General features: G+C 34.9%; 1 protein-coding gene across 2 annotated transcripts in view; it reads right to left on the minus strand.

Moving 5' to 3' along the window:
- Positions 1 to 12913, minus strand: part of LOC308176882 (uncharacterized protein) — a 436002-nt gene that overhangs the window by 133708 nt on the left and 289381 nt on the right. Inside the window, exons 7-8 of one of the 2 annotated variants that reach the window (XR_013938713.1) lie at positions 5032 to 5341; positions 4358 to 4473 (exon numbers count right to left, since the gene is read on the minus strand). The gene's annotated coding sequence lies outside the window, so the exon portion shown is untranslated. The remainder of the gene's footprint in view (positions 1 to 4357; positions 4474 to 5031; positions 5342 to 12913) is intronic. The other variant, XM_080553232.1, reaches the window with a different exon arrangement.

Consider the following 12913-nt stretch of genomic DNA (forward strand, 5'->3'; position numbering starts at 1 on the left):
TAGACAAATGCAAACAGTGACTTTGAAGTTTGTCAACATTTTAGAGTAACTGTGTAAGCAACTGCTTGATATCTCAGAAATCGGATGTTTTCACTCTGCATGAGCACCTTCTACTCAACACAGAATCAATATTTCTAAGTAATTGTTAAACATCTGTCCAGTTCTTCAACAAGGCTGTTATCCTATTTGCATTGGTACATTGTATTTCTTAATTTATAATGCAAAAATGTCAGAAGTTCAAAATTTACTTGAAAAAAAAAAAAAAGCTCCAAGACCAAGCAATCATTATCATAAACATTTCTATTACTAGACCTCTGTAGTCTTAATGGTGGACATAAGAATTTCCAGTGTTCTTGGAACTGTTCAACTTCTTAGAGAAATATGTGAAAATACAGGCAAAATCATAGAAAACTATGAAATCATCACAGATCTTTCATGTCACATTATGTACATATGTACATATGTCCTACATGTGTAGGACTCTCCCTAAAGCTCTTGAGTCCTGTGAGGTATTAATTTCTGAAGCTGAATTTGACGGTAAAGAGTTGCTATTATATCCTGCAATTTTATAGCAAGCAAACAGTTTAACTGACCAATAGAAGTAATGCTACTTGAAGAATCCCCTTCCAAAACAACTAATTGAAATACTGAAGAGAAAAACAATTCCCTTCAGACTCCCCACTACCACCATATGCACATGCATGAGTCTCACCATTATACCCCCTCCTATTAATCCTAACATTATATTCAGCATTTTCACTTGAGCAGCCAAGCTGAAGTACAAAGTGCAAGATCTTCCAGCTTTTTTTCCAATAAAAGCTTGGGAAAATAATAAACCAAAAGCCTAATTGTATAGACCACATCTATCTTAGAGGTTTAAGGTTCTGTCTTAGAATTCCTTCCCATCACTTTTGGAAATCTGAATTAAAACATAGCTTCATTATCTGAGATATGACTGCTCTGTAATTTATCCTGAACACCTCATCTTAAAATCTTAATAATTTGTATATTTCCATAATTACCTGTCTTTGGTTACACTTTTTGTTTGTTTTTTATTTCTCCCCCCTCATTTCTCACAAACAAAACAAAATTGCATGACCTGGAAGCAAAACTTTTTCTTCTTTTTCTTTTGTAAATGCACAATCTATATTACATATCAAAATCTTTTTAACCGAATGCAAAAAAAGCTGAAGTCAATGATGAATTTGAACATCAAATACCAACTCTCAGAACCCAGAAACAAACTGCTCTCTTCCTGACAGGATAGAATCGTATACATTTAATTACATTGCAAATAGGAAAAAGAACGGATCATTCTGTCATGAATGCCTTTCCAGAGTTCTATGTGGGGTTTCAGCAGAATAACTATTCGAAAGCCTTAAGGTATTTGTAATTTTGTAATCAAAAGAGGCTTTCTTCCTTTATTCAGGCAATATGAAAACTGAACAATTCACACCTCCAAAAAGAATGCCCGTTTTCTTTTATGTCTATAATTTTCTAGTCTGGATTGTATTCATGTGAAAAGAAAGATTATACAAGAGAAAAGTATTTGCTAGCGAGAACTGCTTTACTGACTTTCAAGGGAAATTGGCCATGTATGAAGAAAATACTGACATATTTTCACAGGCTGAATCACATTCAACTCAAATATGCATTTATCTTTAAAAAGAACACCTAGAATTTTACAAACAGAGAATGATATATTCTCCTTTTTCTCCCTAACATCTTTAAAATGTTTCATATAATCAATTTCCTGATTATTTGGGTCATTTAAACAGCAAAGCTTGCATATAAATTCAAAAATATAAACAAGGTTCAAAGCAGTATCTAGTACTGAACATGAAATGTAATGAATGTAAGAAATGTAGTACTGGAAAATACAACATGCTTCACTGACAGTCATGAACTGAATTGGAATTTTTGTCAAGTAAAATCATCATACTCTTTCCATCAAAAGCATCTTCAAGTCACTTTTTTCAACTTTTCATTTTATTTTATGCATATAAAAAAGTGCATATATATACATACAACTAGATTACACAGAAAAAAATATCAAATCTGTACCTAAAGTTTCAAAACATCTTTTAGCTTTTCATTTATTTTATTGTCCACCAAATGTAATTTGTTCTGTGAAAGAACTGAGACAGAAATATTACTGCCCCTAACTGCTTATTCCTGCTTTCTCAAACCTCTATCAGATGTTAGATCTACTCAGTGAACAGTTTCACTGTTCTTATGGGCAACCTTATCTATTCAGTAACTCAACTTTCAAAGGTGAAGGGAAGAAAACAATCAGCAACTATACGAGGTTGTGGTCTGTTTCTCTTAGGTTCATATTTAAAATCTATTGTTTGCTTTGTCTATTTAGCTTGAAGACAGTTAGGAAAATAATGTGTTTCTTTCCCTGTATTTGAAAAGCAGCTAGCACAACATGAATCAAAATCCTTGAATCCACTGTTCTTTTTGTTCCTTGCCTGGACAATTAGATGGACATAATTTCAAAAACAGTTTTAATATGCTTAGCTATCTGCTAAGTATCTATCTGCTATCTGCTAAGTAGCTATCTGCTAAATCTATCTGCTGTGATGTTGATTAATACAGGTATACTATTTCAAAAAAATATTTTTAAAAATTTAAATAATATAATGAAATATTATATATTTTTAAGGCTTTGCAATATATTTTTGCACTGTGGAATCAATATTCAGATACATACTACTCCTGTAGAATAAACTTTCATCCCAAGAAAAGCATAGGGCATGCTGGGGCACAAAGATTATGCTTTGACCTGCTCTGATTTTGGTCACATAAACATAGAGATCAGGGATCAGCACAGACTGAATGACTGATTCTTCCCACTTTGCACACTCAAATCCTGGGCGTAAGACATAGCCAAAGACACACTCTTTGTCAGAGTATAAAGAACTTTAACAGGTCATAGTTTAGAGGTACAGAAGGACAGATCCAAAAGGACTCTGAAGTGTAGTAAACCTCAATGAATTGTTGTAAGAACATAAAAATATAATTTACAATGATCTCTTTATATATTTATACCATGTATTGTAATTGTCAATTTAAATTCCTGGGACAAAGCAAAGATATACATGCAGTCACCTTAACAAATTTCATTTAAATCTAGATTGTAGTTAGTGCAGAATAGCACATTTTAAAAAATGAAGACAACTAATTTTTATCCTACTCTAATAATTTTTCACCATTTTTTTTTTACCTTGAAAAAAGAACTGAAGTACAGATTAATATTACTCCAAATAAGTAGCAAAGTTGCACAGTGAAATTCCTCAACACCAGTTGGACTTAATTCTAATCCTTAACCCTGTAGAATATTATATTACTAATTTATATATACATAAAAATACTAGCATAGTATCTCAGCAGATAATTGTCACTGTCTTACCCACAGTACATGCAGTACTTTAGAAAAGTATTCCAGAAAGTTAGAACACAACAACAAGAATAATCTTTTAATTAAGTTCTATAAATCAATATATTTTGTACTGTTGCTTGAAATAATATATATGCCCATCTAGTTCACATTCACACACCCCTTAAGTAAGTATTGATTAAAAAACGCCACTCTCTCTCTTCTGATAGTGCCTATGCTTAAAATTAAAATATAATTTCTGGAAGCTCTGCTCACTAGAACTGGCAGGTGCTCCATGGAAAACTGCCATTAACGATTAACACATAATGAAGAATCAACCTGCTGGGGCACCTGGGATAAATTTAGTTTTTTCATTGCATTATTATTCCACTTGAGTGAGATAATAGATTATAATTTTAGAGAATGTGACATATGGAACATTTATAAGACTTTGCAAAAATCATTTGAAACCCTTTACTTAAAACATTTATCACACATTCCTGGTAGGGGAGTGGAAGAACTTTGACAGTGAGATTTTGGTGGGCCAATTTTCTTAAAAGAAGATTCAAAGACATTTAGCTCAAAGCAACTTCAACTATAAAGTCAGCATTCAGTTTCCAACACACTTATGTACATGCCTAACAAAATTATTGAACTACTCTGTTTTTTCAGTTTCAGTCTGTTCTCAAATTACTAGTTTAATGGTCAGTTTCAGAATCTATACCAAAATCTCTCTCCCAGTCTTGTAATGCAAAGGAATTTTTGGAATTTTGGAATTTTCTGGTGATTTTTTTTGTGAAAGCCTGCAAAAGAGTCAGCCACCATTTGAAGACAGACAACTGCATGTTATGGATAGCAAAAGGGAGCTACCATGTCTGTCTCTGAGTGGCCTGTATAAGGAGAAACCTAATCTGTACTCACTGACAATATGCAAGGATTGTTTAATGTAAGATGCAAGATCTTCACAAACTCTACCTTCACTTCCACAGTGTTCATGTAAAGAGCTTCTAATTTCCTCAGTGCTCCAGTTCAGCCACCTTCTCCTCCAGAGAATTAACCTCTTCTATTAGTGCCTGCATCACAGGTGTCCTCTGGGAAGATAATAATACATATTGAAACAAGCTGAGAATCCCCTCAGGTCCTACATATCTTCCTGCACCTTCAACTTAAACCTGTAAATTTTAGAAAGGGTATAACAGTTTATGATTTGATTATAAATCATAAATCATTTAATCCCCCTTTGATTAAGTGAGCAAGTTTACATTCCAATTGCTGTTCTCTGCTCATATTAACCTAGTTAGCAACAAGTGAGACATAAGTGTGTTTAAAGAAATAAAAAAAATAAAAAATAAAATAAAGCAAGCTGATCCAAAGTCTCAGTATTTTCAGCTGTGCTCATTTCTGACACAAACTTTTATACACTTTGTGCTTGCTGTCCTTCGTTCACCACCTGCTCTTGACAAGGACAAGAATCACACATTATTTAAGACCAAACTTAAAGCAATGTTCCATGTTGCTACTACTCTACTTTTGAAGCCAACACAATCACTGAAGTATTCATTTTTTTGAAAATTTCTCCTTCCAATGGAGACTTCCTCCTACAGTAATCATATAATGCATGGACACTAACATGTTGTATATATTATTACCTTGAATAATGTGTAGTGATCAGCATAAAATTGTGTTCAGAGAGTGAATCAGATGGTCTCCTGTAAGGGAACCTTTGTAGTATGGAGAGGCCCTGAGGCCAAACTGGCAGTATTCAGTGTAGTATCTTCGCTTTATCTCCAGTCTGAGACACTGTCCATACTGATTTCTGCTTCTATCAAGATTCCTTGTCTTGCTTCCTGCCTGAACAATTCTGAATCCCAGTTCTAACTCCTTTCTCCAGGTATAGCAGCCCAAATTCTTTCTCCCATGCAATCCTTAAATTAGTAAATAAAGCAGCTCAAGAAATACCTATTAAACAACAACAACAAAAAAACTATCAAAATATTTTTACTGCATCTTCATGATGCAACATTTTTATTGCAAAATGGAAGGTATTTTAATATAATCCAATTTTTAGATGTTGGTATTACACAGGACAGACCATATTTCCATCATTCATTTTCCACTACATTCATTAACTAACTATATGAAGAGGATGTTGCATCCTATATAATTCAGTCTTCCATGTAAATGCTCATCATTATACAGTACATCATCAGGATATGATTGTTCTATATAGTAGCACAGTTAAAAAAAAAAAAAAATTCACGCCCCCCTCTAGCCCCCCCAATACCCTAGCAGGATCATAAGGAACCACATAGTAACTATCCTGTCACAGTTTTGACCAACACACATGATAGGGCTACTGTGCCAAGGAACAAAGTGAAACCCCAAAATGCACTTAGAGTTGCAGTAGAGGCTCAGTACCTGTTGATTCTATCTAATGATCTGTTTCTATTGCATCAAATTACCAGTTATGAGGCTATGGTTAAATCTATATCAAAGATCAACAATGCCTTGGTTTATTGGAGAGAGAAATTATTGTTCCAAATACCAACTACACCATTTTGAAGTCGATAATACTAGAATAGTATAATCTATTAATTTCTAAGGGCACAGAACTTTGAATACCAACTTTTACAAATCTTTTCCTCATCCTTCCTCCTGCTTCAGAATGAAGTTCTAACCATTTTAGGTTGCTCTGAGCTGAGGAAGTCATGGCCACATACTTACCTGCATAATGGCTCCAGGTAAAACCAATCTGACCTATTGCTACGTATTCAGAATTTTTCCATTTGCAGATTTCTTACTTGTTACTTAGAACACGCGATTGAGCTATTCCAAATTTGGCTGTAGTACAAAAAAGCTTTCAGACATACCAGGATAAAGACGTAAAAGGAAACTGTAAACCACACCTTTAATTTTTTAATTGCTAAACTGTATTTTAAGGCTTGAGTATTTATTTATAAGAGGTGCCGCAGTCTATAAAATAAATCATAAAAAATGCACAGCACCATAAAGCTTTGAAGGTAAAAAAAAAAAAAAGCTTTGCTAATGAAATAACCACTGTGAGACTGAAAGTAAAAGCAGGCAATGAAAGCTACATGAATACACTGTGTGAACAAGTGAAATCCAGGCATGGAGGGTTATACGTTCCTGGTTTGTACGTTTCTGGTTTTGCATCCATATGTACTTTAAGGTAAAATTACTTGTCTGGTGGGCATTTAGTTATGTTACTAGGACACTGAAAGACAGAAAAACAGTTTAAATTCTAAAGACCCGATGGACTCATAGGCTTTAAAGTAACAGAAGTGCTGACAAAAAAATTGTGTGAAAAATACTCTTAATAAAATAAGACATAGTTAAAATACATATACACTTCTTATACTTAATTAGAAGACAAATATGGAAAGAAAATACAATGGTAACATTTCAATTTAAGGCTCAATGTACTTAATTTAAATCACTAAATGTATTTGAATTATATATATTTAATGAACAAGAAAAAATTGCTCCCATCGTATTTAATACTTCACAGTCCTCACAGAAAAGATGCCATAAATAACACAGAAATTTGCACGCAGGCCAGTAATGTCCCAGTTTGAGGTATTTCACTGAAGGAAAAGTGTCTCTCTGTGATCCACTTAGGCACTCATAAAATGTGATTTTTTGAGTAAATAAATAGTATCATTTAAACTAAAAGCAACTCTCCATATCAAAGAAGAAAAAAACAAGGAACTCCAGCTTACCAGACACATATTTACATATCAAACTGTGGGCTCCAGTGTGTTGTGAATCCTGTTACAGTTCAAAAATTCTGACTTCACATTCTGAATGATAGTGTGATCCTTACATACACTTTGTGAATTAGTCTAGTCATTTTCTAGGACAGAAGTTGACACTTCAGAATGATCATGTCTGAAAATGTGTGACAAAGTCACAGAGAATAGTTATTTACGATACATAGTTAGGTTTTATATAAATAGGGTCATTAACCAAAGGTGAATCTTGTGAAGAAAGGATGTTAACTGCTCTTTTTATATTATATTATGTAAGAATACCTGCTTAAAAATACTCATAAGGCCTGTCATAAAAATGTAAAAACAAAAGGAGACTTTTGTCCAAAAGGCCCTTTTTCCATCATGAACATATTTATATATTCTCCTTACTTAATAAGTTCTTTTGCTCAGCTTGTATTCATGGTCCTCTTGTCATGTTGCCCTTCAGGAAAACATGCAAGAAGTTTTCAGTTCTCAGAATGAGGTGAAATTTGAAACAACCACACCCGACAACAGTTCCAGTGCTTGAAATGCTTAGTCTGAGGGGAAAACTAGCCAAGAAAAGCATCTGTCTCCAGGAATATTCATGAGGCAGGTAGAAATCAGAACGACATTCAGGTATCAACCGAATCATACTGACAGAGCAAAGCTGGGCAAAGGAAGAGTCACTTCTTTCATTGACTAAAAAGATACAAAACTGACCCATGAAAACTTCACTCATTTGTGAAATTAACAGAATTCATTTAATAGGGAATTACAACAACAATAATCAGGGTTATGCTTTTTCATAAGAACACCAAAATATAAATAGAACACAAATATGTTGTGGAGTTGTATACCTACATTTTTTTCCATTGTGAAACAACATAATTTTTTGGATAATAACTGTATCTTTTTTATTTCTTTTTCTTTTTTTTTTTTTTTAATGTAAAATAAATACACTCTAATTAACTCGATTTTTATACTCCCATAGGTGACAAACACAGTTAATTACTTTCTTTTAATGATAAATTGGAATATCAGTATTGTTACAGTTCTCCAGCATCGCCAGTTCAGTCTACTCGAAAACAAGCACACATTCAGAAGGGAAGACAGGCTCAATCTGTGATAAAAATGTCTCTATACATCTCAAAAACTGGATGATTCATGGCTCATGCAGATCGATCAGATAGGATAACCCAACATTGACAATTTTGTCTCCCTCTCAAAGACAGTCATATACACAGCTAAGTATGACTACACTAAAATTTTAATTCATAGTTCTGTATCTGCTAACTCAAACTCTTTACAGGCTCCAAGATGTGCAGACCCTTGATGTGGAATTGCCCTGTTCCTCAGAGGGGTCTTCCAGTTTGTATTGAGGAATCAGGCATCCTATCTACTCCCATACTATTGTCCTTTTCTGCAGTCTCATAAAGTTTTTCAAGCTGAATATGGCTGGCTGTTTTCAAGAACACACCATTTTTTTTTTTCCTGAATACAGCTTCCTTGACTCAAAACCCAGCATCCTGATAAGATAAATGAGATCTGCCTGTCTACTGTCCAGCCATACATTTCAAAAAGCAATGCACATACATAGACACACACATGCATGTAAGTCATTTATACATATAATTGTGAGGAAACATTTCTATTGCCTTTTACGTAGTCCAGGTACTGTCCAGATACTAGTCATTTGAAAATGAACATATATTTAGACATTTTTCACATGCAAATACCTTGTATATTTTGAATGGATGCTTGAGAGTTGATTTGTCCTTTAATATGTCCTACAGTAGCAAAATTCAATAAAGTAACAATCCAGGCACATTTTTTATTCCAGGAAATCTCTGTTGCGGATGCTCTTTCTTTTCTTTCCTGCCTTTTCTATTGATTGCCCCTTCCACAGTAACTAGAAGCCACATATCTCTTGGTATGATGCTAAAGCTTTGTTTTTGTGTTTTCTTATCTTTAATAGGCTAATTTCCTTTCTCAGAATGATTTTGCAAATTGTACAACATCCAATAAGACTAAGAATGGACTAAAAATTTGACAGTGTAGATTTTCTGTGCACTTATTAGGCACAGAGAGTTTGATCTAAATGAGTTCTGCATTTCCCCTTTATTTTCCTCCCTATCTCTCTTACTCACATGTAATAAACATATGAAAAGAAAAAAGCCCAACAACAGAAAAAATGTTAAATCATTGTTCTCCTTTAGATTCTCAGTCCCTTGAGTGGTTCCCAACCCACGAGTGCTTCTTTATTCCTTTCATTCCAATTACTGTTTAACCATCAAATGAAATAACTAGCAAAGGAAGTAAGTTATGCAATCTATAGCATTCCCTTGGAAATATTAAGTAGCTTTTATAATATGATATTTGACAATGCTGAGAAACAGATAGAAGCAATTAACATCAAATTGTTACTTTTCTCCAAAGGAAAATATTTGTTTAATTCAACCATTCAAATGAAAAGAGATATTTAATTACAACAGTGTTTTGTAACTGCCTGTCCAGATTAACAAAAGCATAAATATATCTCTCTGATGTCCTGTTCAGTATTAATGTGGAATGTAGGTAAGTCAGTTGAAGAACATGGCACATGATGATAACCCTTACCTTCCTCATATTCCATTAAAATACTATGACAAAAGCTTTTTAAGCTTTATAAACTATGAACAGCATTGCTTTTGAATAAACACATAACTATCTGAAAATAAGGAAATTAAAATATTCACTTTCCCACCTTTTATATTTAGACTGCAAATTTAACATTTGCTTGGTCTGCAACAGGCCATGCAACCATTTATTTTATCCTATCACCAGCTCTGAAGTTAAATAGTATAAATTGGGATTTTAACCAAGACAAGATAGCCAAATCAGGACTATTAAAAATCCCAGCTCCTGTGACACTGAAAAGTATGGTGGAAAGAACAGTAAGGTCTTGTGTTAATCTGCAATGGAAAAGCCAGCTCTACCAAACTTTCTGTTGCAGGTGCTCATCCCTGATCACTCAGGGAATATGATCCCTGATGATGCAGGGAACATTTGCCTAATATTGGACAAAAACTGTTTGGAAAGAATGATGAACACGCACTTTAACAGGCACTGCTTTTCTTCACTGCTGAGCAGGCCAAATTACATTCAACACAATCTCAAAAGTGCTGAGGGGAATTTGTGATCTACTGACAATTTTGGTCATCTGTGGTGAGTGAGTTATACTCTGTTAGTCATATTAGCTAAATAGCTGTTCACAATCTTCCAAACATGATCTGATGCATGAAGGAAATCATGCTTATTATTTAGGCTCTGACTCACAGAAATAATTTGTTAGTGTGGAACCCTGCCACACGAAGAGCATTGTCATTGACAACGGACATTGTTCATCAATGAGGGAACTGAAGCACCTTTTACAACATCTTTTGAGATTAGGAACCCTAACACTAAGAGGTGTGACAGTAGCTAGTCCTTCCCTTTGCCAACAGCATCCTGGTTTGCATAAGAAACAGTGTGGCCAGCAGGTCTAGGGAAGTGATTGTCCCCCTGTACTTAGCTCTGGTGAGGCCGCACCTCTAGTACTGTGTTCAGTTTTGGGCCCCTCGCTACAAGAAGGACATGGAGGTGCTCGAGAGAGTCCAGAGAAGGGCAATGAAGCTGGTGAGGGGTCTGGAAAAACAAGGCTTACGAGGAGTGGCTGAGGGAGCTGGGATTGTTCAGCCTGAAGAGGAGGCTCAGGGGCGACCTTATCGCTCTCTATAGGTACATTAAAGGAGGCTTTAGCGAGGTGGGGGTTGGTCTGTTCTCCCACGTGCCTGTGACAGGACGAGGGGGAATGGGCTAAAGTTGTGCCAGGGAAGGTTTAGGTTGGATATTAGGAAAAACTTCTTTACCGAAAGGGTTGTTAGGCATTGTAATGCGCTGCCCAGGGAAGTGGTTGAGTCACCATCCCTGGAGGTCTTTAAAAGACGTTTAAATGTTGAGCTTAGTGATATGGTTTAGCGAAGGACTTGTTAGTGTTAGGTCAGAGGCTGGACTAGATGATCTTGGAGGTCTCTTCCAACCTAGACAATTCTGTGATTCTGTGATTTTGTGCTGCCATTTATTTGTATTTACAGAAAATATCTAATTAATTTGGAGTGAATGTTCTTTGTGGGGCTGCATTTTCTTACACAACAAATAACAAAACAGAGACAAGTAGAAAAACTACAAAGGGAGAAAGGCAAAACAGAAATAGATTAAGAATCTTAAAATTCTTGTGTACTGAGAGAACAAAGAATGAAAGTTGATTTAATTTAAGGAATGGAGTTTCTACAGATAATTCAGAACTACCAAACACACAAAGGTCTTTCTCAGTGAGAGTACTGGAGTATTCATCCCATCCTTAATAATTCCAGCTCCTACTGTATTTGAAAATTTATTTGAAGCAGGCAGCTTATCGCAATTAGATAATATAATACAGGGGAAAAAAAAAAAAACAGGAATACATTAAAGAGCTGGTTCAGTTACAACTGCAGCTGCTTCCTGTAAATTCCATCTTTTGAATAATAAAATTATTGGGCAATTAAAAGCAATTGCCACTTCTGTTTTCCTACTGATAAACATTATAAAAACCCTCAGAATCACTGCTTTTTCCTGTTTATAGCAAAGCTCATCATCATCACCATCTAGCAAACTATTCTGCGTAAGTCATAGTGGATTTGCAATGTAAGCTTAAAAAAGAGCTGTAACAGAACCAGCTGATTTCTGGTTACTTCTAAAAAACAAATAATCCATACTACTAAACCATATTATAACAAATATGCTACCTTACTGAGTAAGTTTGCAATACACTGCATGGCATAAGTTTTTAATGCAGTCTGTTGTCCAAATATGGTGCCAGATTCAGTGTTTGAATGTGCTTAACCACAACTATTAAGCTGCTTAGGGGGACAACTTTCCGCTTCCAACAAGACAAGTTTTATTTCATAATATGTAAGATCTATTGCTTAACATACCTTGTCTGTATATACTGGCCTATATAGCCCTGCAGCCCAGTAAGAGTAGAATTGCTATCACCCATTACAGGCCACAGGCTCCATGGTGCCTTTGTAAGGCCTCAGGAATGAGGCCTGTCAGGCTTTGTCTGAACTTCTCTTGGCCAGCCTGGAGATTTCTTTTACCTTGCTTGGTCATAAAGGAACTTTCCTAAAGACCAGTGGCCTATGCCTAATTTACTTTATTTCTATTTATATAAATATATAAAATACAGAGATCAATGTCAAGTAGTTATGCTGTATAGAATGAAATATTTATTATTCTAACTTTAAAATGAAGTGAGATGAATTTAGATGAATGTAGGCATGGTATGACTGCAGATGCCTCAAAAGTAGAGATGTGAGACAGTGTATAAGGGATTATGTGTACGGAATGAAAAGAAAAGGTGTTGAGGATTACAATGGAGACCAAGGCAATTGGCCAATAGTCAAACAGGACATGGGCACTAGTTTTAAGACTAACAAAGAACAGACATCTAGCATATGTGAGACACTCCATATACAGTAAATTCAAATGTAATCTTAGAATAGCTTGGGTTGGAAGCGACCTTAAAGATCATCTAACTCCAGCCCCCCAAATTGGTTTAAGAAAGACTTTGCAGATTGATAATGAAAGACCAAGGCAAAAATTTCTAGAAAACATAACGAAATAGCAGACCTCATAGCAAGAAGTCTGTATGTGATGGCTAGCAATTTATGCTGAGATGGAACAGGGCAGCATTTTCACAGGCTAGTAAGAACTGTATTAC

The sequence above is a fragment of the Anser brachyrhynchus genome (assembly GCF_964034855.1).
Source record: "Anser brachyrhynchus genome assembly, chromosome: 13".
In the NCBI taxonomy this organism is placed as follows: domain Eukaryota; kingdom Metazoa; phylum Chordata; class Aves; order Anseriformes; family Anatidae; genus Anser; species Anser brachyrhynchus.